The following is a 15892-nucleotide window of genomic DNA, read 5'->3' on the forward strand; positions in this document are numbered from 1 at the left end:
ACCTTGCCGCTGTTTTTATAATTTACCTCGAGGGAGGCCACCCCTCGGTAAATTCAGCCCCCGCCTAGAAGCACCGGAGACGGGCCGCCGCGCTGCCCGCGACGACCCGGAAGTGTTTCTGCCGGCCGGCCAATCCGAGAGCGGGCCGACCGGAAGTCCCGCCCCCAGCCGCGACCTGGAAGTCAGGCGGGCCGGGGGCAGGAGAGAGGCAGGCGGAAGCTGCTGCCTGCACGGAGAGCCCAGGAGAGAGAGGGCAGAAGCCTGGCAGCGAGGAGCTGACGCCTCGAGGAGCCGCCGCCTCCCCAGCGAGACCGGGTGAGTGCAGAGGCAGTGGTGCCTTCCCCCCCCAGAGCGGCCCCGGTTGCTAGGGGGCCGCCCCGACGAGAGGGGCATTGCGTGTCTTAGAGCCTGCAGGGCTCTTGGGGGGCATTCTTGATTGAGTCCACGAAGGGCTCCGGCGGCCATTTGCGGTAGAGGGGGGCGTCGGGGCATATTGTCGGTGCCCGCCCCCCCTGTGTGCTCGCCCCAACCAGTGGGGCATTTCTTTACGAAGAGCCTGCGAGGCTCAGGGCAGCATTTGGTGTCTGTGGTGGAGTGGCCCCAGAAGGCCCCACAAGGCCCCACCTTGCCCCCACCTGGTTGTGAGCCTGAGAGAGGCTCTTGGGGGCATTTCTGTGTCTAGAGTCCTGAGGGGCTCGAGGTGCCCCGGGGGCATCAGTTGATTTAGAGCCCAGCGAGGCTCTTGGCAGACATTGTCACTTTGAGTCCCCAGAGCGGGGACTCCCACAGAGAAGCGCCCCAGTAGTGCCTAGAGCCTAAGAGAGGCTCTGGGGGCCAATTTATATCTTGAGAGCCCAGCGAGGCTCCCACATTGGCCCCATTGTTGTTCTTGAGCCCTGGCAGGCTCAAACATTGTTGCGCCAGTTGCCCAGCACTTTGTGGGCAACTGCTACGTTTAGGCCCCCCCTGACATTGGACACAGGGCGTCCTAGCCCCAACAAGGCCAGAGGGCCTAGGGACAGTCACAGGTGGTGACTTACGTGAGTTTGGCGCAATTGTACTTTCTATGCACCTCTGAATGTATTGTTTATGCGTCATGTGCCTTTACACCTCTGAATGAATGTTATGCATTGCATCATGTGTTTTCCACTTACACCCCTACAGGTATTGTAATACATAGGTGGTTGTTTTCTCCCTAGTGCAGGTGGTGCTAGTGAGATCCTGGTTACCAGTAGTTACTGGTTGTGTGCTATTTTGTGCTACAGTGGTTTTACATGCAAAAGTATTATTTTTGAAAGTGCTACTTCTGATTCCTGACAGTGGTCCAGGTGGCCCTGTCTTGCAAATAATCCCTTGTAAATTCTGCCCGTGCATATGGCACATTGTAAAGTGTGTGTTTTATCTACTGTGTTTTGGTGTAATACAAAGGCTATTTTTTATATAACCTTGTGTGGAGTTTCCTTTGTGGTGGGCCTTTGGTTGTTGTTGCTGGGGTGCATGCGCAAATACTTAACTTACATCGCCTCCAAGTTTAACCTTGCTGCTCGCGCCACGTTACCTAGAGGGTGAGTAGGGGTTATCTTGGCGTGTAACTCCCTTGCCCTGACTTGGGTGTGGTGGTCTCTGACTGACTTTGGCGAAAGCCCTGGCCAGCCGGGGATCCCATTTCCAACATTGGCGGCAAGCGGTGGGATAAGGATTTGTGTTTGCGTTGTACCACAGTAGCGGCTGGCCGCACTTCAAAGCTCTGCATTTTAGATGACCACATTTTAGGGGATTGTTTTGGAAGTTTCATTATTTTCTTCTCCTGAAGGTATCATTGTGCAATTGTGTCCAGTACATTTGTTCCCCTGCCCCGCGCCCAGAGTCTGGTACCTGTGTCACATGTGGTCAGGTTGAGAAGTCAGGGGTGGTAGAAACTGCCTTACTAGTCCGAGGGGGGGGTTGTGTGTGGATGAATGGTGTGTGGCACTAGGCAAGTGAGTGTGAGTTCTCTGGGGTAGAGAGCTTGCTGAATACATTTGTAATTTGGACTCTTGCTTCAGCTCTGACAGTTAAGTCCCCTGTGTTGCACGTGTCTGTGAGCATCTTGCCAAGATGGAGTCTGCTTTTAATGTCTGGGGTCTGTTTTTGCATGAACTAAGAGAGTTTTGCGAAGAGAGAGACATTGCAGTGAATGAGTCAGACACCCAGTCCCAACTTAGGGGTAACCTGATCCAATGGCAGAAGGATGACTGGGAGCGTGAGCACAGTGAGGAGAGGGCCCGGGTCTCACACCATGAGGGTGGTGGGTCTAAGGGGAGCCCTGAAGAGTCTGAGGAGGAAGAAGATGATAGCACAGGGACGCCAGCAGATAGTGAGGACCCCATAGATAGGGAGTCCCTTGCTGGGTCCAGTTTAGGAGGCAGCGCCTCATCCCTTTCCCTGTCCCCAGAGGAGCTGGAAGATAGGAGGAGAGAAAGGGAGCACCAGCTGGCTTTAGAGAGGCTCAGGTTGGAGCATGCCCAGGCTATGGCACAGCTGGGCATTAGAAAGCAACAGCTGGAGGTTAAGAAGCAACAGCTAGAGACCGAGAGGGTCTTAGCGCAGGAAAGGATAGAGGAGGCTGAGAGGGCCTCCACCAGAGGCGAAGTAGCTCTGGAGGGTAGACTATCCCCTGCACGCAGTGTTGAGTTTCTGGATCCCCCAGGGAGGGTTGGGTCCAGTGGTGGCAGCTATTTAGATTTCAGTGTAGGAAATCCCAGTCCCAGTTCCCCCAGTCTGGAACCTGTTTCCCAAGAGGAGGAGAACAGGTTGAAGTTCAGGAACCATAGGAAACCGCCTCACCAGAAGTGGGGGTATTTTGTGGATGACTGTTCTGATGCAATGGAGGATTGGCTGGCGGCTAACCCGGACGATGAGAGGGACGGAGTAGTGAATATGTTCCTCAAAGAGCAGTTGCTCAGTGTTGTGTGTCCAGAGTTGCGCCAGCACCTGCTGAAGTTGAAATGTTTTTGTCCTTGGGACCTTGCAGAGGAAGCAGACCGCTGGGAAGGTACCAGGGGTTCGGTAGAGTCATTAGGGAGTGACTCCAAAAGTAGCGGGTCAGGGATCTTCCAGCCCAGCGTGGTGGAAGATGCTCAGTGTAGCCCAGCTAGGTCCCAGTATAGTGAGAATGGTGTAGGGGCTGACTACCTGGCTCAGTGGAGCAGGAGTCAGTGGGTGGCTGAGAGCCCCCAGAGGCCCGAAGCCCTGTCTCAGAACCTGGGTGGTTTCTTGAGGGAACACCAGGTTGGGGACCTAGGCTGTCCTGTTAGCCCATTTGAGGAGGATCTCCTAGTGAGTAGAGGACCTGGAGCGTCTGTAACCAGAGCTCCTGTGGTTCTAGAGTCTGGCAGTACCGCTCCGGTAGGGAGGGTACAGGAGTCCAGAGTGAGGAGTGATTGGGGGAGTTCCCCAGTGGAAGGACCAGTGGGTCAGGGACTACCCAGTTGGGCTAGGTTCCCGTGTGGGGACCCGGGTGGCACCACTTCTGGTCTGGGGGATCGTCACGCACTGTCAGGTGGACAGAGGGCGGGAGATCTGTGCCAGACAGACAATCACACAACAGATGTGTCATTTGTTAGCCTCAGGGGGATTGTGTGCGAGTCCCCAGAAGTCCTGGAGTGCCAGGCAACTGTTCCACCGAAGGTTTTAGACCAGAGGTTGGAAGGCCAGGTTCAGGATCGGCCTGACCTGAAGGGTAGGACGACTGTAACCAGTGTCCTGACCGGTTCTTCTTCCAGAGGAACTTCTCCAGGTGGGAGAGGGCAGACCTCTGGAAGGGGGTGCAGAGGGTGGGAGAGCCCACCTCTGACCCCGGTGCAACCTGAGTGGATAAGCCCTGGGTTGGAATGGCGTTCTAGGTGTACCCCTCGCCGGAGGAGGAGGAACCCTAGGAGAAGAGGTAAGGGGAGGAGAGCCTTCCCTGAGACTCCTGGTCCGCCTGAGGTTGTAGGCCTTAGGCTGGAGAACCAGTGGCAGTCTAGTCCTGTCTTGCGGACAGGAAGAGTGGAGAATGGCTCCTATGTGCCAGGGGTTCCTACCCCCCGCTCTGCGAATAGGCATGGACCAGTGGCACCTGGGTGGCCCAGGGCCTGGTCCTGGCCGCGGACAACTTGGGAGTACCAGTGGGGTAGCCCAGTTGGTCCAGACAGTGTGTTTAGAAGGAATCCCACGGGTTCACCGTGGCATAGAACAGGAGGGTGTCCCTGCAGTTGTGGGCCCGCGTCCGTGTTCTATCGCCCCAAGCAGGGAAGTCCATCACGGTGGTGATTGGTCTCCCCTGCGTTTTGGCTGGAAGGGGGTTGTGTTGGACTTTGGCCCTTAGGGCAGGTTCACCCCTAGACTTTTTGCGTGAAATTGCGTGAAATGGTGACCTGGCAATGGTGATTTTTGGGATTCTGCGCACTTTCACTGTGTCCCAGTGGAAAGTGCGTGCGCACTCTGAGTGCATGTGCTGAGCTAGGCCTGCCCGCCCATAGGAATGCATGGGGAATGTATGTGTCCCTGGTAGTTCCTGATGCGTGGGGTGTACAGGCTTGAGTCTGGTATGTGTGAACTCGTGAGAGTGAAGGCTGCGAGATGGTGTATGCAGCATGTATGTGTCTAGTAGGGAAGCGCCATTTCTAGACATGGCTGTACGTGTGCTGTGAGGGTGCTGGCGTGTGATTGGCTGGAGCTGGCTGGCATGCCAGGCTCCAGGAAGTCTGGATGGGTCTGCCCGGTGGTGAGTGGGAGATTAGCATGAGTGATGTGTGGGAGGAGTGTACCTGTGTCCTGGATGGGCTGGGTTTTCCCCACACAATGCTGGCTCCGCCCCCCTGTGGTTTGTCTAACGACCCAAGCCCTGCCAGTGAATAGAGAGGGTGGTTGAGGTAAACAGAGTACTCAAGAACCAGCTGCGACTGGTTCCGCCCCCACTCTGCACCCTCAGACAAAGGGAAATGGTGTATAAAAATGGGGCTGTGTCCCCACTGAAGTTGTTCTCTTCCAGGATCCTGAGGGGGCTGCTGCTGCTGGGCCAGAGGACCGCCACTTGGGGTGTCTCCCTGCCTGGAGACCCAGTGTGCTGGCTCTGGGCCCAGCCTTGCCCCCCCCCCCCCTGCCCCCCTGGAGGACTTTTGCTGGACTTTGGGCTGTCCTCTAGCGCTGGAATTGCCTCTTAGCGCTTGGAAGCGCTGTTGTTCTGCTATAGCGCTTTGGAGCGCTTTCTTGTGGCTTGTAGCGCTGGGGAGCGCTTTATTTTGAAGAGGCCGGTGCCCACCCGGCATTGGCCGCCCCAAGCGAGTGCCACCTCGCTTATTCTCGAGTGTTTTGTCGCCTGGCAGGTGCCCACCCTGCCAGGGACCTTGCCGCTGTTTTTATAATTTACCTCGAGGGAGGCCACCCCTCGGTAAATTCAGCCCCCGCCTAGAAGCACCGGAGACGGGCCGCCGCGCTGCCCGCGACGACCCGGAAGTGTTTCTGCCGGCCGGCCAATCCGAGAGCGGGCCGACCGGAAGTCCCGCCCCGCAGCCGCGACCTGGAAGTCAGGCGGGCCGGGGGCAGGAGAGAGGCAGGCGGAAGCTGCTGCCTGCACGGAGAGCCCAGGAGAGAGAGGGCAGAAGCCTGGCAGCGAGGAGCTGACGCCTCAAGGAGCCGCCGCCTCCCCAGCGAGACCGGGTGAGTGCAGAGGCAGTGGTGCCTTCCCCCCCCAGAGCGGCCCCGGTTGCTAGGGGGCCGCCCCGACGAGAGGGGCATTGCGTGTCTTAGAGCCTGCAGGGCTCTTGGGGGGCATTCTTGATTGAGTCCACGAAGGGCTCCGGCGGCCATTTGCGGTAGAGGGGGGCGTCGGGGCATATTGTCGGTGCCCGCCCCCCCTGTGTGCTCGCCCCAACCAGTGGGGCATTTCTTTACGAAGAGCCTGCGAGGCTCAGGGCAGCATTTGGTGTCTGTGGTGGAGTGGCCCCAGAAGGCCCCACAAGGCCCCCACCTGGTTGTGAGCCTGAGAGAGGCTCTTGGGGGCATTTCTGTGTCTAGAGTCCTGAGGGGCTCGAGGTGCCCCGGGGGCATCAGTTGATTTAGAGCCCAGCGAGGCTCTTGGCAGACATTGTCACTTTGAGTCCCCAGAGAGGGGACTCCCACAGAGAAGCGCCCCAGTAGTGCCTAGAGCCTAAGAGAGGCTCGGGGGCCAATTTATATCTTGAGAGCCCAGCGAGGCTCCCACATTGGCCCCATTGTTGTTCTTGAGCCCTGGCAGGCTCAAACATTGTTGCGCCAGTTGCCCAGCACTTTGTGGGCAACTGCTACGTTTAGGCCCCCCCTGACATTGGACACAGGGCGTCCTAGCCCCAACAAGGCCAGAGGGCCTAGGGACAGTCACAGGTGGTGACTTACGTGAGTTTGGCGCAATTGTACTTTCTATGCACCTCTGAATGTATTGTTTATGCGTCATGTGCCTTTACACCTCTGAATGAATGTTATGCATTGCATCATGTGTTTTCCTCTTACACCCCTACAGGTATTGTAATACATAGGTGGTTGTTTTCTCCCTAGTGCAGGTGGTGCTAGTGAGATCCTGGTTACCAGTAGTTACTGGTTGTGTGCTATTTTGTGCTACAGTGGTTTTACATGCAAAAGTATTATTTTTGAAAGTGCTACTTCTGATTCCTCCACAGTGGTCCAGGTGGCCCTGTCTTGCAAATAATCCCTCGTAAATTCTGCCCGTGCCTATGGCACATTGTAAAGTGTGTGTTTTATCTACTGTGTTTTGGTGTAATACAAAGGCTATTTTTTATATAACCTTGTGTGGAGTTTCCTTTGTGGTGGGCCTTTGGTTGTTGTTGCTGGGGTGCATGCGCAAATACTTAACTTACATTGCCTCCAAGTTTAGCCTTGCTGCTCGCGCCACGTTACCTAGAGGGTGAGTAGGGGTTATCTTGGCGTGTAACTCCCTTGCCCTGACTTGGGTGTGGTGGTCTCTGACTGACTTTGGCGAAAGCCCTGGCCAGCCGGGGATCCCATTTCCAACAATGCACTATTATCCTTTAATGATTTTAAGGGGAAGGTGTTTTGATCAGTATTGTAAGTTTAATGGACTTTTTTGACGTTTTGTTTTAATCGTACCGTGCAATATAACACGTTCTCATAAAAGAAAGCTATTTTATGAGTTTTTATTGCCATCTTCTTTTGCACTGTGATATTTGAGTTTTATGTAACTTGTAATGATTTTAAGTAATCATACAATAAACGTGGCATCGACAGTTAAAACGAGCATCCACCACACCAATGGACTCTTTCTCCTCCTGTTTTTTCTTAATCTGTAGACAGTGACGGATGAGGGCTCATTAGGAAGATCCTAGTGCTTGATTGGAGGATGCACAATAACTGCCTGAGCCACAGTCAGCAACTCCTACAGTCAATGGGCAGTATGTTGCCAATATGATTCGAAATTGCCCAAGCAGAGCTCTGCAGATGGCGCTGTGGGCGCATGGCGCTGCAGGCAGGGTGCTCAACCAATCCTGGGATACACAAGTAAGGATAACTTCTCAGACAATAGCAAACATATATACCACTACTGGACAAAATGGGGCAGGACTTAAGGCACCGGTGATCGTTCCTGACACACAGCCTCCTAAGGGAAACCAACCCTGAAGATAAAAGGTGGGGAAATGGTGGTATCCAGTCAATGACTAATGAGAAAAGGAAGCAGATGTATTTATGTTACTTGTAGTTTTTTTGTGAAGTACTGCATTCTACCTAGAGCAGTCCCACGGCACTCAAGGATAGTGCAGTTTAATAGATCAGACAATTAATTGAATAAGACTGATGAAAGGAGTCCATCTCCTTGTAGGTGGATGAACTATGACAAAGTCTTGAGAAGTCCTACAGTTAAATTTAGGTGAAGAGACAACTTGCCAGTCTTAGACACTGACTAGTTGAAGAGCAAGAGCGCTTTGTCAGAAGTGGTCAACTCACTACATGTAACAGAGGGAGTTAATGAAGTGCCCGGATGAAGAGATGTGGTTTCAGGGATTTCCTAACTGTGAATAAATATTTTTTGAATCTCAGATGCAGTGAGAGACACTTCCCGAGGTAGGCACCTTGAACTTGGAGAAAGCTTTCTTTTAAATGATCTGGTGTATGGTGAGAAGGTTAATGTTGGCAGACCTTTGGAGTCTCATTAATTGATAGGGAGTAAACAGCGTGGTGAGATTACTCATGCACGTACCGTATAGTAGTGGTTCTTAACCTTTGGTTCGGGGACGCCTAAGGGTCTGTGACGACTACTCAGGAGGTCTTTAACTGCTTTGAAAATTAAATATTAACAGCTTAATGAATTGTACATAAATAAAGAAGCAAAATATAAAGTTCAAAGTTTTAAAACACTCTGTAAATGTGAAGGAATTTGTACCTGGAGGAAAAGAATTTAGTTTGTATCCTTGGATTGAAACGTGGGAGCAGTGCAAGTGCAACAAACAGAATATAGACTGGATGACGGGTGACTTCCAATTTAGAAAACTTTACATGAAAATGTAGTTTAAAAAATAATAGTTTGTAAATTAAATTAAATATTTCATTATTTGTGTATTTGTTTGACAAATGCTTGTTTCCATATTACTGTGTATAATTATGTGGTTCAACTAACTGGAATTGCTTAATTCAGGGGTTCCCCAGATTCCAACAATACTCAGTTGGGGTCCCTGGTTTCCAATAATTACTGAGTGGGGATCCCCAGATTTTAGTAATTATTAAGTAGGAGAACCACAGAAATCAAAAGGTTAAGAACCACTGCGGTGCACCGAGTATCAGTAGTGACGCTGGAAAATCACGACAGTGCTTGAATGCCACCACTTCCCTTTGACAACCAAAGACAACAAGCATTGGCATAGCCAATAGGTCTCGCTTTTGGGACCTTATAAGAATTTATGGTGCAACAACTGTTGCTTGGCTAAACACATATAAGGTCCCAAAAGCGAGACCTATTGGCTATGCCAATGCTTGTCTTAAATGAGTGTACACTAAAGTTTGTATATAAAGAAACCAGTGTTCACTCAGTGCGTGAGTAGCATTCCAAGTGGCTACACTAAGATTTCTGAAATAGAAACACAACTTACAAAAAAAGACAAGATGCACCAGTAAAACGGTCCTGATTCCTTCCCAGGACAACACTCTTACACTATCCAACAGCAAAGGACAATAAACGAGTCAAGCCAACATAAAGCATGGTTTTGGAAATCATTCAAGGCAATGAGTTAAAATTTCACTGTTAGTATGATGAAACATATGTTAGTAGTATATATCTCCTTTTCAGGTTACACATCGTTTACTTAAACGCTACAGCACAAAAGAAATGACAAGAAGAAAATATACAATCTCTCTTCAGTGAAAAAAATAGTATAAAGTAACTAATACATGGGTTTGCTTGAAAAAGAGCACATTGCGCAGCAGTGGCTTCCCTGCACCTTCTAAAGAAAGCACTTCCTCCCTTCGATCTCGAAAGAAAATTAAGAGTACTATAGAGGGGAAATTTACACAGTTAGAAGCTGGGTTTGATATTCTTTCCTCAACTAATTACTCTTGTTGGGAAAGGTGGTGTCATGCCATGAAAATTACCAGCACAATATGATAGTTCTACAGTCAAATACTCTGGGTCATCAGTAAAGAACTAGAACTTGTCCATAAGGTTTCCATTATTAATTGAATAGGTAAACATTGTGCCAGAGTATCCTTGCTGGTGAGCAAGACATCAGTATCGTGATGCAATTTCTTCGTGGAAGAGCCTTAGACACTCTTCCTATGAAGCCTTACCTACAATACCATGAAGCATCACTGAAAGAGGTGGAAGACTGGTAGTCCTCATTAGATGCCTTAAATCGGTCTCATATTCATCCTGTCATTTATTCATTTATATTGCCCTTATATTCATTCAGCACGTGATATGCTGGCTGTCATCAGAAACGTGTTCACACCCATTAATAAGTTAATAAGGTACCTGGGGATGCACTGGGAAAAGGTTATATCTCATGGCCCTCATGCAGGGATATGCAGTGTGTACACAATGGTTGGTAGCATGGGTAGCTCCCTCCATATATCGAGCATGTTACAGCACAGACCTGATGGAAGGGGAAGAAAACACGGGCAGCCATGAAAATAGCTAGCTATTATATTGGAGGTGCCAAAATACAGCAATCCAGTGGCACTTCAAGAAATAGTGTCTAGACAAACAGCTCCATTTCACGACTAAAACATTTAGACGTAAGAGGTATAAATATTAGGACGCCTTACCAGCGAATTCTATCTAAATTTGACATACAACTTATTTTGTATGCCCTACCAAAAGTAGAAACTTGTTAGTAACTAAACAGATGCCCAAGAGAAAATCAGCATTCTCTCACCAATTGCCTTTTATCCTGATGGGCAAAAGAGCACACTTGCTCTTAATAGTACACACCAGATAGACACTTGTGTTAAATTGTAATTTGCTGGTTTGCACCTAACATTTCTTTAACAGGAAATATTTTCATCTAGGAGGGTTCTATGAATCAATCAATCTGGAAAAATTCTTTAATTTAGAATGCATTGTATCTCAACAAATCGAGCACACACGCAAATGAGGTGCATCCAAGCATATAGGTACATAAACCAGACCCCCAGTTTGGACTGTACTGATCCAAAAACTTGTTTTATCTTAATTTATACCACACATGCAAGTTCCAGGCGGAAAGATGTTTTTTGCAGGCTATACATTAATTTTTGGGGGCAGAGCAAAAGAATATGTATACAGCCTTAAGAAAACATAAAAAACATTTAGTATATTGTTCTTAGAGAAGCAGTTACATCGCCTGGATAGTCGATATGAATTAGGACACAATCACAGTCAAAGATTATAAACAAGAGAGCAAAGCCATGCTGCCGCAAACGCACGCTCTGAGGCTTTGTTGGGTCACGAGTGGAGTGAAGAGGCGGGGGAGTGCAGGCTGTAGCTGGAGAGAGAGGCGGAGGGTGCACCCTCAAGTGGGGCGCGCGCTGGGGAGAGCTCTTTTTCAAGTGGTGCGCGTATGCGCGCTGGGAAGAGCTCTTTTTCAAAGCACATACTCGTGCTTGTGGTGCGCCGCTGCGCACTCCCGCAAGCTGTATGCCGCCACGAGTATGTTCTTTGAAAAAGAGTTGCACGACGACTAAAGGTCTCCTATGCAGCGCATGCGCGCTGCATAGGCGAGACCTAAAAAGGAGTGTTTCTGATATCTCGTCCCTGCATGTGGACAATATGTCTCGCCTTTGGGACCTTATAAGTGTTTAGCCATGCAACAGTTGATGTTGTTGCACCAAGGATATTGTGCTGCATAACTAAATACTTACAAGGCCCAAAAGGCGAGAAATATTGGCTATGCCAATGCTTGTTCCTCTTTCTATTTTGCATCCCACATAGAAAGAGGAAAATGCCTCTTCTTATTGTTTTTTGTGCAGGGAGGTTCCCCTTCCTGCACAAAAACAATCATGCCTGCATTGGTGTTCGGCTGCAAATTGTGCAGTGGCTGAAAGGACAGGAATGTATCTTATCTTGTAAATACAGTGCATTCCTGCCCTTTCAAAATGGTGTAGGGCAGTGCATTGCAGCACTGCCCTAGGCCAATTCTTTGTAAATTTGTTTGTAGGTATCTTTTGCCATTAAGATGGCTTAAATGTCTTTCTAGTGAAAGTCTACGAAGGGCCAACTTGCAGTCTGTGCTATGTTGACTACGACTCAAAGACATTCGTTCTTAGTAGCAGCACACTTTGGTGTAGATGTATCGGGCGCTCTACAGCTGCTCAAGTCTAGTAGAGAGGGCTGGTAGGGAAGGCTGGCTCAGGTAACCACATCTAAGGGAATTCCCTTAGTACTGCATCTCAACACTGCAGAGTTAGTTGAAAGGTCGGCATCCATGAAAGGATTCTTTTTAGGAAAATGAATGCACTGGCATGCAGAAACAGGGCTCTTTGCCTCCTTAAGGGGCCACAAAGCTTTGAGAGCTGCCACCTCCTTAGCCTACTCTCCTCAGCATCAAAGGACACTGAATACTAGTCGAACGTAGCACATGTTTAGCCTTCAAAATCGACATGTCAGGGTTCCTTTAATTTGTATCTTCATGGCTAAATATTGACGATTTGCACTGCACAAAAACCACCTGCGACATCAAGGTGCACATGTGGCCTGACCATCTGAAAGTTTCAAACCACTAGCAAGCACTGACTTGGATATATTTCTGGACCACAGCAGTCAAGAGAACAGACAGTACTTTTAAATAATATGCTGGGAGATGATATAATGAATACCATTGTCACGAACGATGCGAATGCACAGCTCATCAAAATGCACAAAGAAGACAACAAAAACATCAGATTTGCTTGACTGTCGAATGTCACAGTCTTCATCCCAGACGCCTAGTGAAGCCACGGTGCACTCTGCTTGGCTTGCGAAAGAAAGCCGCGCCAGGAGTGATAATTGCTACCATAAGGCGTCTCGCGCTACCGCAAGTGAATCGCCACACGTGCACGAGTTGCCATTGAAGGCTAACGGTCTTTTTGCCTATGCAGCGCATGCATAGGCTATGCCTAAAAAAGGTGAGGGGTAGTAGTAATATGGTTCCATAAAGGCCCTATCCTTTGTTCTTTTTGTAGGTATGGTAGGAGAATCAGGCAGAGGATATACTAAGCAATAAAGACAAGAGCCTCAAATCTACTAACTACTTAAGTGCAGTTATACAAAAGTCTAGGTCTTCTAGAAGTAATCCAATTTGTCAGCAGCTAAGTATCACGTCTTGCTGTGCTTCTTAAATTTCAACAGACATGGGTCATAAAAATGCTTCATCAATAAATAGTTAAGCAAAGCATCCATGAAATAGAATCTTGGAGGGATAAAGGCATAATTGATATGCATGCATATGCTATGGCACAAAAGAGACAATGTTATCACTATGAATTACTTTGTGATTATGAGAGTTATTATAGCCATACCTCATGGTGCATTGGTTCTTGGCGCACTGTACACAAGCATTCCTCTGGCACCTAAAACACTCTGATATCACCTGCAACCATTTGTCCAAATCACCCTTGGATTCTACAGGGGTATGTTCAATTTCATGCATGGTCTCACACAAGATTTGCAGGAGCTTTTTTAATAATCCTTCATCTAGGCATTCCCTGTAATAAAGAGAAAATAAATTGATTGGAAAGTAGTAAGATTCGAAACAATTTCTGCAGAATAATAAAAATCATTCAGACACAGAAACAATTGTGAGGAAAGCAGGATAGTTTTTGGGGTGAGAGGCAAGATCATTAGCAGTTGCAAAACAGAGAAAATATTGCGCCAAACTGTATGGAAAACATGACCATTAATTTAGACATTACATTTTAAAATAGAAAATGATGCTACCTGGGAATTGCAGCAATATTGCCATCAACAGTGGGGATATTTTCTACTGACGGAAAAATAAAGATATTGAAGATCAGGCTACTCAGAAGCCCAACAAATAAAATATCTAGTTGATATGCAAGCACCACCTTCCTCCCACCTATACCACCTTTTTGTCCACCAACTATTGAACTGCTCACAGGCCAGAGGTGCTGCAGTAAAGGAGCCAACTTAAGAAGCACCTGCTGTGAGAAACTGCAGGGACTGGGGTGTAAATAAAAAATAAAAATGAACTTGCCTCCTCGTCCTCCCCTGCCGCATCCTCCTCATCGTGTCTCTCCTCTGGCCGGAACCAAGCACAGGAAGCACCCAGGTTGAGGCCACAATGCTGCAATGCAGCATTGTGATTGGTCTGAGAACCGTGGTTCGGCACTCAGACGGGGACAGTAAGCCTGGCATGTTCTCCACTCCTGGGTGGAGAACATGCTAAGTGCGCACAAATGTTTGCCCAAGAGGGCCGGCCAACCATTCATGCAACATTCATGAAAACTACTCCTCCCCTGTGCTGTCAGCAGAGCAGCCACGCCGTGCCCCCGGCAAAGGTGCCGCGCATGCAAGAGGAAAAAATAAAATGATGATAACTTTGAGTTATCATTTTATTTTTCTTTCCACTGCTGAAAAGCAATGAGGTGACGCTTCTCTGCCTTAGCAAAGGAGCCGCCACTGTATTTCAGCAGTGTAAAATTACACTTTCTAGGATAAGGAATTTATACAAATAAATATCGCCTTTCAATTAAATTTTAATTCACACAAGTTCTTTGCTGGAATTGTCGCTACGTTTTTAAACTTACCTGCTCTTGTATTGCTGTGAAGTGCGGGGAGGCAGGGCAAGGCACTAGGCTGTAGCTTTCCCAGGACGGCTGGAGTGTTTCCGCCATCTTGGGGGAAGTGAAAGGTCAGCGGGAAAGTTGTTGCGGCTCAGATCGCCCGGACTTCTTAAATGAGGGCACAGCTGCGGCAGCGCAGCAGGCGCGCCGATGGCGCGCCAAATGCAAGCCCACCTGCACCTTCGCCCGTCCGCACCGGACCGATCAGGTATTCGTAGAAAGAGCACCTGGCTTTGGCATCCAAGTGCCCTTCGCCTCTTTGGGCCCCACAGGATTGCTCTTTCAAATGTGAATTCTGTGCTTTCCAGCTAGCCTCAATGGAGCGGGCCCCATGTCCACCAGGACATATGGAGTACAAGTTTCTCAGCCTGAACTGCCGCTCTTTAGTGAAGCACCATAATGAGGTGTTTGACCTCCTATCTGATGAGTCGCCGGACGCTCTATTACTAACAGAGATGTGGCTCACCCAAGACTCCGTGGCAGAGCCTGGGTTGGCTCTTCCTCAAGACTACGTATTAGAGACCATAAATAGAGGGGGGAGAGGGGGCCGAATAGCAGTGGTTGTTAAGGAGGCTTATTCTCTTAGCCCGTGTAAGGAGAACATAGTGGACTATGAAAGTGCCACGCTTAAAATCAGGCTCAACCACAATTTCACAGTACCAGCCCTCTTAATTTACAGGCACTAGAGTTTCTTTAGGGAAGACCAATTTGCTGGTAAGGCGACAAATTTCACTATCTTAGGGGACCTCAATCTCCATTTGGAGAATGGGGGGAAAGCCGAGATTGCCAGCTTCTTGGCCGACTTGGAAGCCTTCCAGTTGACGCAGCACGTTCTTGAGGGCACACACGTGGCCAGCCATTTATTGGAGCCTATCTTTTCCAACCTTAGTCCTATAAAAATCTATTCGCCGGTCCCGCAGGCTTGGACCGACCACTTCCTGGTCTCATTCTCACTGCAGTTGCAGGGCAAAGCCGATTTGATCCGCCCAGCCCTAGTTCTCAAACGCCCGTGGCACAAGTTAGACGTGGATCTCTTTTCTGCAAGGCTGTCTGGACCTAGGCCTCAGCTACCGGCAGACGTGGATGCGGCAAATTTGTGTTTCCAAGAATGGCTGACGTCCGGCCTTGATAGCTGCATCCCGGTTAAATGGGGAGGGAAGGGGCGCGGGCCATCCAATCCCTGGTTTAACGACTCACTAACTGCAGCAAAGAAGGGCTGCAAGCAGCTTGAGCGCACCTGGAAAAGCTCTTACGATACGGTAGCTAAGTTAGAATATCGGGCGGCTGTTAAGCAAGTGCATCCGGAGAGCACAAGCGGGGTTCGAGGCCAATAAAATCCTGGCTAGCCCGAACCCCGCTAAGACTATCTTCTCCCTGCTCAAATGCAAGAAGAGTGCGGGTGTTAGTAGGGCTTCTCCTATTGCCTCTAACCATCAGTGCAACGAGCTTGCGCGGTACTTCATCAACAAAGTTGAGCAGATTTACATGGGCCTACCAAAGGCGGCGCCTACAACGGAGAAGGAGGCACCAGGAGTGGGGGATTGCTTGGGGGGGTTATAGCTTGTCATCTTTCCCTCCCTTGGCACCCACAGAATTTGAGGCCCTCTGCTCA

At 49.3% G+C, this 15892-nt stretch overlaps 1 pseudogene across 1 annotated transcript in view; it reads right to left on the reverse strand.

The window, feature by feature from the left end:
* LOC144762385 (ataxin-10-like) overlaps positions 1–15892 on the reverse strand; it is a 463805-nt pseudogene that overhangs the window by 384055 nt on the left and 63858 nt on the right. Inside the window, exon 2 of the transcript XR_013596083.1 lies at positions 12997–13182. The product of XR_013596083.1 is annotated as an ataxin-10-like (transcript). The remainder of the gene's footprint in view (positions 1–12996; positions 13183–15892) is intronic.

This window comes from Lissotriton helveticus, chromosome 1_1 (assembly GCF_964261635.1).
Source record: "Lissotriton helveticus chromosome 1_1, aLisHel1.1, whole genome shotgun sequence".
NCBI classification, from domain to species: domain Eukaryota; kingdom Metazoa; phylum Chordata; class Amphibia; order Caudata; family Salamandridae; genus Lissotriton; species Lissotriton helveticus.